This window comes from Cyprinus carpio, chromosome A14 (assembly GCF_018340385.1).
Source record: "Cyprinus carpio isolate SPL01 chromosome A14, ASM1834038v1, whole genome shotgun sequence".
NCBI lineage: Eukaryota > Metazoa > Chordata > Actinopteri > Cypriniformes > Cyprinidae > Cyprinus > Cyprinus carpio.
The window spans coordinates 23,624,205-23,637,475 of NC_056585.1; the positions used below are offsets into that span (position 1 = coordinate 23,624,205).

At 38.4% G+C, this 13,271-nt stretch overlaps 1 pseudogene; it reads left to right on the top strand.

Moving 5' to 3' along the window:
- Nucleotides 1-1,281, top strand: LOC122147595 (annotated as a pseudogene).
- Nucleotides 1,282-13,271: the final 11,990 nt, after the last annotated feature.

Genomic DNA, 13,271 nt, shown 5'->3' on the forward strand with positions numbered 1-13,271 from the left:
ATGGCAAAGATAGAAGGCATCAAAAAGAGTAAGGTTCTTTAAAACCAACTGCAAACAATTATTTCTCAAATATTTTTATTTGAGAAATAATTTCTGATTCTATTTAATTTGGCCTGCACATGTTCATTTGATTCATTCTGTTCATTCAATTACTAACAATGTTCATGTTTTAATTTTGTTTAAAGAAGTTAAAGCCTGTGGTGAAGAAGAAGAGAAGGGATCGAATAGACCATAACCTAGAAGCATTAAGAGATCTGCTTTTCAAGAACACTGCAGACACGGTTAGTGGCTGCCCTCAATTTATGATGCATTGCTTCACATTATTTCTGCACTATTTCCTTGACAAACCCCTAAAATGCCTCTCGACTTTCCTCTCTTCTACCAAAGTGTTTACAAAATCCTAAAATGGAAAAAGCAGAGATTTTAGACCTTGCAGTTCAATACATCAAAAAGACCACAAGAAAAACAGAGGGTTGGTTTTTACTGATTTTACAGATTTTACTTCACCCATCTGAATTTAATAGCTGTTGTTTATTGTAGTAACATCCCTAATTTATCTAATGTTTTTCTCTCTTTCTGCTGTGACATCTAATCAAATGGATTCCAAAGCCGCTCCGAACCAGTCTGTTGTATCTGCTTCTGTGGGCCCCACCAGTGACCTCTACGTATCAGACTTCTACTGGAGGTTTAAATCATTTGAGCAGAAAGAGGTTCTTCTGAAACTCAGGGTCAATCTAACCAGTGCTTCCAAAGCAGTAAATGAACCAGTGGCCCAGACAGGCTTCCTACTATCACCATCAGACCAGAACTACCACCAGGAACTTCTCTTACACCCTCAATAATCTTTGTATGGCTCTAAACTTTTCATCGGAATGTAGTTCCCTGCCATCATCTCCCACTTTTACAAGCTTATCCTCCTCTCCCAGAAACTCGCCACCATATCTTTCCGGTTTTGTCCTCTACTTGCTCCTCTTGCTCTAAACCTCCTCTCATAACACCATTTTCACTCCGCCTGCTATTGTGCATCAGTTCCAAGGCTGCCAGTCTCCTGTACTGGCTCTTAGACCTGAACCCTTTTTTCTTCGAACCCAGTCCAAATGGAGACCATGGAGCTGAACTCTTACCATGTGATTCCTTTTTCTTGGGCACTGCTCCAATAGAGAAATTGCCTCTCAAAGGGACATAATGACCGTATGGTGTGGCATGAACATAGGGTTGTCACTTATGTTTGCCTCCAGTCAGTATTACTTTTGTCATGTTTTAAATGATATGTACTTTTAACTTGCCTATTTATTGTTTTGACCCATGTTTGTCTTCATTGGTACCTGTAATTTTAGTAGTGGAATAAAATCTGTTTTATCTGTTCATGTGTTCATTTTAAAAGAAAAGCTATATGATTTCTTTTTACATGAGTCTAGACTAGCTTAAGAGATGTATACATTGGATAAAATATAGATTTATCAAGTATTAGCAACTAAAGTACAAAGTACGAGCTTGCCGATCCGGTGCAGCTGGAAATGTTAGGGAAGCGTTTACACAGAACCTGTGTTTGCGTTATAATAAGCAAGACACAGGGCAGTGAAATGAAGGGAAAACCAAGGTAAAGAGATGCATTTTTTTTAAAGGTGAACTTTCTTTTAATTTTAGTGCCGAAGCCATAATAAGCAGCTTCTTTTTGCTATTGTGGTGCAATAATATGGAAGAATGCTCACAAGAGTAAACATTCACTGGAGCTAGCCACCATGGAGGATCACCACATTATTTAGAAAGGTAAAAGTTCCCAAATTAGGTTAAATTGACATGAACCAGCAAACAGTATAATAATGATATATTAAACTGGATACACATTACATTACTACGGTCCTTCCAAATCCACACCTTAGCATGGTTTGCTAACCCTGACAAGAAATCTGAACATTGTGGGGAAGTCGTGGCCTAGTGGTTAGAGAGTTTGACTCCTAACCCTAAGGTTGTGGGGTCGAGTCTCAGGCCTGCAATACCGCGACTGAGGTGCCCTTGAGCAAGGCACCGAACCCCCAACTGCTCCCCGGGCGCCGCAGCATAAATGGCTGCCCACTGCTCCAGGTGTGTGTTCACGGTGTGTGTGTGTGTGTGTGTTCACTGCTGTGTGTGCACTTGGATGGGTTAAATGCAGAGCACGAATTCTGAGTATGGGTCACCATACTTGGCTGTATGTCACATCACTTCCACTTAATGAAAATACAATTTGAACTCTTCGGCCTGATGGTCAAAAACCATATCGTCTTGGCTTAGCTGAGGATTTAAAATTTCCATCAGTCCTAATACACAAAGCTTTATAAGTGGTATTATAATAGACAGTTTCATTATCATAAAATAAAAATTGTCAATATTAGTGAAAAATGTGTGCCCTTTTCCCCCCCACAAACACTTAGGCCTACTGCAATTTAAAGTACTTTACTGCCATCTTGTGGTATCTATGATTGCAGTAGGCCTATACCCTTTAAAATAAATTTTGCAAGCATATATAACTATTTTCAGTATGACAAAAAATACTGCATTTTTAATAAGTTAAACCCAGTTCTGATAAAAATATGAGGTGGTTTTACATCGGAAAGCTTCTCCAAAGATTTGCACTGATTCAGACTACTGGTCAGTAGAGGGCAACATAAGATAGTAGTAACAGGTTCAGTCCAGCTCTGGCTTGTAGGTACAGAGAGCCTGGTGTTCCTGGGCGGTTAGCCGAGGATGCATGACTTTTCTCTCTCATAAATGTCAGAATTTTTCTCTCACTCCTTCAGTCTTGGATAAATCCGTAACTTCTTCCCTATCTGCCATTCACATCTCTATTACAAAGCCTGAATATTTTCTGAGCAAGGCAGCAGGGGATTTGGCTGGAGAAAACAGGGTTTCTGACAAGATAGAACATGTCTTTGGATAATGGTTATTTTTTCCCTCTCTCCTCCTGCCGTCTTCGCATTCAGTAGATTCTCTCTGTACCAGTGCCATTACTTATGAGATGGCCATTGTTCATTGTGAGGTAAAAGAGCACATGATGCACATTTGGTGTCTTTCTGCAGGTTTTGCAATGACCGGCAATAAAGGAGTGTGAAGCGCAAATTAAAGAGGACGCTCTGCCTGGACGGAGGAATGCTGCTTCAGTAATCATAATTAAATGTGGTAGGGAAGAAATCACCTCAGAAAAAGCCTCAAATCCCCACACAAGCTTTCTCAGGTCACACTGATTAGAGCTGATCCTGTTACCTGTGTAGTCTTAGTCTTGTTAATAGTGAATGCAACTCATGCATTCCTGATCTGGTACAAAACGGGGAGGGAGAGACTTAAAGAAAACATTGACAAGGATCCAGCACAGAGATGTCACTGCTCCTGCCACGGTTAATTGGACTCTGAGTTAAATACATTTGTGTTGGCACATCTCAAAAGCAATTTGTTGAGGCAGGGCTGCTGTCAAACACTTTCATCACACGGGCACACACTTGTACATGCCCTGTCCTTCAAAGCACAGGCACTCTCGCCGGCACGCACATGCACAAATGTTGTGGTTTCATTGAAAATGGATCCCATTTTGTGCAGAATTTCTCTGTATATGTCTTTGTGTTATGGATATCCATTGAGTGATGTCCCATGAATGTTATTTTAGTCAGAATCAACTAACTTTGAAAAAGAGATTATTTCATTCTCAAACCTTATGTCTGCATGTGTTCAATCTTAATGTTTAGCTGTAAGGTCAATGAGTCTTCATTAATGATTCCAGCTTCCTTGTAATGTTGACAGATCTGGTTAATGGGGGTCTATTTCATTTCCTCATTCCATAGATTCTGAAAAACTTTTGTTAGATTATGTCAGAGCCGCAGGGAATTATGTTTAAAAAATGTTGTTGGAGAAGTGACTCAATAATTAAAACACACACACACACATACAATTGTTATGGGAGGATGTATGTATATGTGTCTTCATTGCTCTCTGTCTATTTAATACCTTTACAGACAGATAGTTTTAGTAGAAGAGCTTTAAACACAGTAATGTTGATATACTAATGCACTGTAAAAAAAAAAATCGTAAAATAACGGTAAAAAGTCTGGCAGCAAAGTTGCCAACCACTTACCGTCAAATTACAGTAAACAACCTTAAATTATTTTGACAGAAAAATTTTGTTTTTTGAAAACGGGTATTTACCGTAAACATTTTTCTGTATTTTTACAGTCAAACTGCTGTAGAAAGAAAAAAAAAATCTCATTAAAAAATCTCGGTTGAATGTTAAACGAATGTATAAATCTGTATAAAAACTTAAAAAATATTGCAGAAATACCTTAAAATTACATATTAAAACAAAGACTTCTGTATTAATACAGTATTATTGATATATTTTTAAGATAATCCAATCCTTCTACAAGAACTCCTCGTCAAAGTAAAGACTTTTCTATGTAAAACACATAGAAAATGTTGTATAATTACCTTCAGATACCTTAATTTAAAGCCCAATACCAGTATATTGATTGATTTAAACTTTTATTTTATGTCATTATTCAATCTATTTACAGTAAATTCCTGTTAAATATTGGTTTTATCCTGTACAAAAAAATCAAGATCTTGTGATATTAAGTTTCGGAAACATATTTTTAACTGTTATTGCTTTATATAAACATTATTTGACGGTAATAACAAGCAACTCTCCAATATTTCTACATATTTTTACCATTTAAATACGGGGGTTTACTTTATTATAAACATTATTTGACAGTAATTACAAGTAACTCTCCAATATTTCTAAATACTATTACCATTTAAATACGGTAGTTTACTTTATATAAACATTATTTGACAGTAATTACAAGTAACTCTCCATATATTTCTAAATACTATTACCATTTAAATATGGTAGTTTACTTTATATAAACATTATTTGACAGTAATTACAAGTAACTCTCCAATATTTCTAAATACTATTACCATTTAATACGGTAGTTTACTTTTTATAAACATTATTTGACAGTAATTACAAGTAACTCTCCAATATTTCTGCATATTTGTAACCATTTAAATACGGGGGTTTACTTTATATAAAATTATTTGACAGTAATAACAAGCAACTCTCCAATATTTCTACCACTTTAAACCATTTACGTACAGGGGATTACCTTATATAAACATTATTTGTAGTAATTACAAGCAACCCTCCAATATTTCTACATATTTTGTACCTTTAATGTATGGGGCTTTACCTTATAAAAAACATTTTTATTATGGTAATTATAAGCAACTTCCCAATATATCTATATATCTACACATAACATAGACCATTAATATATGGGGGTTTACCTCATATAACCAATACTTGACAGTAATTACAAACACATCTCCAATAACTTTAAATGCTTTTACCATTAATGTACAAGGGTTTTACTTTAAACAACATATTATAGTGATTAAAGGCAACTATCCAATAAATCTATATACTTTTTACCATCAATGTATGAGGTATATTTTTATATAAACATTGCTTTATACTAATTAAAATCAACTTTTCCAATATATCAACATGACATTTACTCAGTGTATGGGTTCACTTTATATAAACATTAATGGACAGTAATTACAAGCAATTCTCCAATATATGGTAAAAATACACATGTTTATTTTATGTAAACAATATTTGATAGCAATTACAAGCAACTGTCCAATATATGTACATACTTTTTCCATTACGGCATGGGGTTTATTTTATATAACCACTGTTTCACAGTAATAATAAGCAACTCCGATATATACAGACCTTCCTTATAAGTGCATGGGACTAACAACTTTATATGAAACATAATTTGACAGTAATAACAAGCAACTCCAATATATCTACAGACTTTTCTTATTAGTGCATGGGATTTACTTAATATAGACATTATTTGACAGCAATTACAAGCAACATTCTAGTTTATGTCCACACATTCCGTATTAGTATATGGTGTTTTGAATGTACAAAAACCGGAAGGTCTATGTTAAGAGCATTTGCATCAAACAACTTTTTCACTAAATACATAAATTTTTCTGACATTTTACAGCAATGTCCCATCCTTTCATTGCAGATCCCCCATTTGAGATGTATATTTCCCCCTCAAAGAAAAATGTTAAGTCATGTGAGTGATTCCTTTCAGAGTGGAACACAGTGAATCTGACTGCAGTAAATGTGAAAGTTTGCCTAAAAGTGATGTTAATTCAGCCAGCGCACATACCTGTATTTACTTCCTATTTTCGGTCGAAGTCCACAGTAGTCAATTGTCGAGTTCTCCACTGTTGCTTCGTTACTTATGATCATGCGCGTGAACTCGACAATCGACTTCTGTGTACTTCGACAGGAAGTAAATACAGGGTATGTGCTAGGGCTGGGCGATATATCTAACGATATGATCATGCGCATCTAGTCAGTAAATCTGGTTCACGTGCTTACCGCTAACTATCGCCATCACCTGCTTTCATGATCATATCGTTAGATATATCGCCCAGCCCTAATATGTGCGCTGGCTGAATTAACATCACTTTTATTCATATCTTTCACATCTACTGCAGTCAGATTCACTGTGTTTACTCTGAAAGGAATCACTCACATGGCTGGGCACTTGTAATGACACATTAAGGATGTTAAGAGGCTAAAAGCAGGTTTAAAACTTGCCCCATTTAAGTCAACAGGGTGCAAATTTTAAAAAGAGGATAACACAGTGTAGGCAACACCCAATTTTTGTCGTTGTTCTCTGTACTGACAGCACTCCAAATTTACAAAAAAAATTAGCTCAATGTTTAAAATTGACCGGAGTTCTCCTTTAACAAGCGGCTCCAGATTTTACACGTGATAACATCACAGTTTGAGTCTTCTCTACTTTGTGGCTTTTGGGAGAGAGTAGCTCATGTTCACAACAGAATAAGGATAAATGCCCAAAAAGTTTATGGGGTTAGATTTCAGTCACAATTCTGCGTGCGCAAGATCACATTTTGAGCATGCGAAGGGGCATTTTCGCCGTGTGTGAACCGAGTTTTGCGGAGAAATATCTGTCTCTCAGATAATAAAATATTTTGAGCGTACAAAAAATCAATTTTGCTTTTAAAATAAGTATTTGGATTGTGCGCAGATGTTTCTCTTTCGCATGTGCAAAGTTTCACTTTCTTGCTCCTCTCATACCAGCCCTGAGTGCTCTCTAAGCGCAGACGGCTCGCTTGCTCAACACAACCCAGCGTTACAATATGCCATAATTCCAGCCAATCAGAGATGAGGCTGCTAAATTGTGATTGGCTGGCTGTGACAATCGATCACAAGACTCCCTGCAATCACCGACCGTGGAAGAGGAAAAATACATGGTGGGAAGATGTTTGTTTTTTAATTTGTTTAAAGGGTTAGTTAAACCAAAAATGAAAATTCTGTCAGTAATTACTCACCCTCATGTTGTTCCAACCCCGTAAGACCTTCGCTCATCTTTGGAACACAAATTAAGATATTTTTGATCAAATCTGAGAGCTGGATCACTCCACCATAGACTTCTAATAGACGTTATAACTTGCTGGCCCAGAAAATGTATTAAAGCCATCTTTAATATAGTCCAAGTGACTACAGTGGCTCAATCTTAAGTTTTATAAAGTGACGAGAATACTTTTTGTGCACAAAAAGTAAAAAAATAAAAAATAACGACTTTATTCCACTATTCATTTCCTTCTCTCTGGGCCTCGAGTGTTTTCACGTAGTGCGATAGCGCAGCACGTCTGTGTTGTACATCACATGCACCACACACATGACCAGCGTTGGCCAATAGTGAGCCTACGTGTGACCAGCGTGTTACGTACAACACAGACACGCTGCGCTATCGCACTATGTGAAAAGACTCGAGGCCCAGAGAGAAGGAAATGAATAGTGGAATAAAGTCCTTTTTTTTGTTTGTGCACAAAAAGTATTCCTTGTCGCTTTATAAACTTAAGATTGAGCCACTGTATTCCACTTGACTATAGTTTAATGATGTATTTGATTACATATTTCTGGCCAGTCAAGTGGGTATAAACGTCTATAGAAGTCTATGGTGGAGTGATCCAGCTCTCAGATTAATCAGGAAAATATCTTATAATTTGTGTTCCGATAAGTTGAACGAAGGTCTTACGGAAAGTTGGAACGCACATGAGGGTGAGTAATTACTTGACAGAATTTTCAAAATTTTTGGGTGACACGAACCCTTTAATGGCTTGAACACTTCAATTTAAGTTCAAATGTCAAACTCAAATCGTACTATTACTGTACATAATGGGCAATGTCCCAGTGTTTTTCCTACACACCTCGAAGTGGTAGTTCTAACTCCTTTCTGAACTTCAAGTTATTTAATTAAACATTAATGAAATATGAATGTGACCAAAATAGGCTGGGGTCTCTCAAATGTTACACATTTTCGGGAAATGAAGATGGACAGACCTTTTCCCCTTTTAAATGAGATAAGTGTGTAAAAACCGACGGTACATCACTCGCATCAGAATAAAAAAGCCCATCAATATAGCCGTACAAATGAAAGTGCAATGTAATAACGTAAAAAATAATAATCTACTTCAATATCCTTGGAATTTAATTTCAACAAAAACATTCACGGTGTCAGTCAGAGATGTGCTAACAATAGTAAAACAACTATCGATACAAAAAATATATATCTGGGTGATTTTCTTATATAATATATATTAGGTATGTGATAGTAGTTGGCACAGTTGGATTGTCAGGTGAGGCGGTTGTTTCCCCCATTCAAATTTGATCCTGACATCTGAAAAATACAGACAAGTGATGTGGGTTGGATGAGGTCAGGTCAAATTAAATTCAAAATGGTGCGCTTTATTGTGGTCGTGGATGGTTTTCGGGGGCAGGATATGAGCGCGTTGATGAATTATTGAGAGCATGTGATTTGGAGTAATTTGGTTTTAGTTAAATTGTCGGATGTTTGGATTATGTACTTAAAGGGTGCTCTAAGTGATGGGTCACACTTTTTTTAGGTGGCCAAAACAGAAAAAGGGGGAAAAAAGGGGGAGGGGGGAAAAAAAAAAAAAAGGGGGGGGGGGAAAGGGAAGGGGAAGGGGGAGGGGGGAAAAAAAAAAGGGAGGGGGGGGGGAAGGGGGGAGGGGGAAGTCTTTTGTCACATCCTGCAACCTCTCCATTCAAAACAAATCCGTCATAGGCGTGGGTCGGCGGGGGGCGGCCCTGAACACCACGTGTTCAAAAGAAAAACACGGTCTCTCTAGACCCAAAAGCGAAAAGGCTTCGCACAAAAACAACAAGAAAAACAACAAAGCGTTAAGGCACGAGGAGCCCGCACCAGCTGGAAACATAACAAACTGTGTATACAGTGCCAATAACCCGACAGAAAGAGATTAATTGGTTTGGAGTGTTTGAGGGGGCTTAGTGCACGGATGGGAAGAGGGAGGGAGTCGTTAGCTGTAGGTGCCGGGTCTGTGGTTTGTTTGGTTGAACAACAATTCAGAACGTAACACCAGAATGAAGTTACAGACTCCTGGCATTTCTTATAGGCACCTATTACGTATCTTGAGTCTTTACACATTCTGCAGTAATGCTGAAGACGTTTAAACGGTGATAATCAAGAGAACGCTGTATGGTGAGGTCGCAGGATTTAGGGTGTGGGGTGTGTCGCATTGAACATGTACGTACGGCGTAAGCAAGTTGGTGTGAGTGGCACAATTGGGCTATGCTGACCACAGCACACGCCTTTGAGAGGGGTAACTATCGGGGGGGTCAATCATTAAAAATCAATAAAGGTCGCTGCAATGGACAAAGGGGGCGCAGAGGGCACGTATAAGCGATGGTACTGGTAATCAGAAAATGCCACATAGGCTTAAAACACGGTCAAGTCCTTCAGTCAAAAACCCAATATAAAGCTAAGTTCTTTTTTCAGTTACAAACAAACAAGTATCATATATATCAGTTATTAATATACAGCTGTAATGTTCAATTGGCAGATTGATATTCACCCACGTCTTTCAGAATTCCAACAATGGTATGACTTGTAGTGGCTCCACCAGGCCTTGTCCTGAAAAATAATAAGATGTATCATGCTGGAAAAATTCCTACACCCTCAACAGTAGTGCCGTCGCGAGTTGTTAATGCATAATTTCATCGGCAGAGGAAGACAGCCGGATTAGGATCTTGGGCCAAGAAGGGCTTAAGCAATAAGTTGACAGTTGGAACACTGGTGAAGTGGAAAAGTTGACATGCAACAAACTTTGTCGCTCGTGAGGTTAACTGCGGGTCTAATGTGCAGTAACAATTAAGGGTGGGTATAAAATTTTCTTAAAAGGGTTCAAAAAGACGGGTGCATGTGGTAAAATGTGATCAAACACAAATCTTAAAACCACTTGTAAGGGAACTGACTGTAAATCAGCGTGTGATTTTTGGCACAAAGCCTTTGTGGCCAGAGACAATTATTGAATTTAGAGATGGGGATCGATGGATTGAGATTGCGGAATTTTCATTCATTGTGGACAAATTGTGTGAATAGTTGGGGTTTATTACATTGGCAGAGTTTATAAGTAAATTAAAGATGTAAGAAAGGTAAATAAGTCTTCACATGTATTGAAAGGGCTGGAACGGCAACAATGTTTTACATGAGGAATTACTACTTATCAAATCGGAGTTATCCCGTTACGTATTGATGGCAGAAAAAAGGCGACTTCCGGTCCAATGACAGCCCGCATGTCGCACTCGTAGTCGAGAAGAGATTACTACTGCCCAGGAACGAGCTTGTAATACAGGCCGAGAAAAGCAAATAAATGTTTAAGTAGTAACTAGGTTGCGGGATTCCTTCAACTGGTCCGCGATAGACGGCTCTGTACACGCACGGAGGTGGTGCGCAAGAAGAGTATTGGGGTCTATTCGCGCGGACACCATTTAATAGTGTAAGATCATATTGTAGTATTCAAGCACGAATGAGAAGCCGTTTCGAGAAAACAAATAGCAAAGCAGAAAAAAAAAGAATATTCGAATGTCAATTTTCAAATCGTGATACCAACCCCAGGCTGAACGAATATTCTAGTCGCAGGCCGCTATCGTGTACCATCTTCAATAAATGACATATAAAGACTAACCATTCAAGAAAAAACCATCCGAGAACTAATTCATGCGACTTCCTTTATCAACACACTCACCTCATGAATTGTGTGAAGTAACGTTAAAAAGTAGTCTAAATCTGGTCAACAAGCTATGTATCAGGAGGAAATTACAAAGTTCCATGTTTCAATCGTATATTGTCACTCACGTGAGTCTGGTTCAACTATAGACGGGATAACAAACTTCGTGAGGCTGAGGAACAGTTCAAATCCAGGCCATGTGGGTATAACTATAGGTAACGGTTGTCGCGTGTACAAACAAGAAACAAATACAGTGGTGGGGGGCGGGGAGGTGGTAAAGTATTTAACGTTGGCCAACTAATTTAGCCGGTTACTTTAAACGGTAGGAGCAACGTAGCAATTATAAAGGTTTCCGGGGGTGAGATTGTAGTAGTGGATGGCTCGGGAGGATACCACATAACGTATAAGATGTGATTAACTGACGTGCATTGCCAACTAAGGTGTACTGAAAAACGTTTAAATGGCAAAGAGGAAGCAAACTGGGGGTGCCGCTGAATGCGACAAAGTCTTTGTCAGTGTCGGGCGTAACTTGAGATAAAGTGTGGCGCCGATTGACCGGGGAATAAGATGGGAAGCGGGACATGAGGGGTGACTGTCTAAAACGGTGGTGCGAGACCTGCAGATCAGCGGCTTTATAGAAATAGCGCTTGAGAACAAAATTAACTGTTACTTTGTTGCAAGAGGCAACATTAACTTGTAAGATTAACGTTAAGTTAACAGCCCAACGTTATTAAATTAATGTTAGTCAAGCAACACAGAATATTAACGATGGTACTGTTGGTGATAGGCTGGGTGCAATGTTTCACCTGTCAGGGTGACATTTAATAACGTTTTGAAAACTTTAATGTGAGGACCCAGGCAATATGTTACGATTTTGCGGATAAGTGTACTATAACACCGAACTGGTTGATAATGTCGGGGGTACATCACGTTACCAAACTGCGAGTTTTAGATGTTTTAGCGCGCGTGGGGGGGGTCTGACATCGCCATAATGTTACTACAATAATGAAAAGCTAGGGCTGGTAAAATGATATTAAAACAAAACGCTGCAGCAACTTAACCAGCACTGGTTTGCAATTGTATGAGGAACATATAATAGGATAGATTATGTTCAATGACATGTGGTGATTTAACTGTTGAACAAACGTTTAGCCATTATGTACAGTCACACAGGAAACACAACAACATGAACTGCGTAATTGTCCCATCCTTTGAGACGTTATTATTTATTAGGCAATGATTAAAGAATGTAAACATACACTTAAAGCATGGCAAACCCATCAAAGTGTGTGGTGAGGGGGTCATAAGCAATGAAGGCACACAAAAAGAGGGAGAAGGCCAATGGTTGTACATCCAAAATCAAATAACCCTAACCGGGCCCATCAAATAAGGTTTTCCTGCAGGGCCGGCATTTATCCTATTATGACGACGTCTGAGGGTCTTTCCCTTATGGTGTCCAGTGATTAACGAAAGTACTGAATGAGGGGGGGAAGGTGACTGATCGCCCGTTTCCGTGGCGACCACGTCAGCAGAAGAAAGACAAAAGAAAGAACGTTACCTGCAACTTCTCTATCATGTAACAAGTGAGGGTGAAAAGTCATACTTACTGACGTGGACCCTAGTGTAGGTTTTCGTAACAGGACGTGGGTAAAATTGACCTTTACGTTGTGTGAATTCATGGTCTTTGCCTGTTGGGTGTTCTCCCCCCCGATAAGAGATCTTATTGACAAAGTCTTGATCTAAAAAAAAAAAAAGAATAAACAAATATGTTTGTCAATATCGTTATCAGTGTTTTGAAGAGTTTATGTACACCTACTTCTAAAAAGATACATGAACGTTTTTATTCCACTTTACACATCCCATACGGCTTTTTTTGACCTCTCATGCGTTTGAGTTTTAAACGAAACGTTAGCCGGACACCACATAAACCAGCATAACGTTAACTTACCAACAACAACACACACGCACGGTTCAAATGGTACTAAACACATGAAATACGTGCTAATATCGCTACGCTAATATGAAGCAGTTACAAAAACACACACAGAGATAACTTATTGATCTACGAGGCTGCAGTAAACGTTAAGATGAACAAGTTTAATTAACCCTTGGTCCCTAAACGGTAA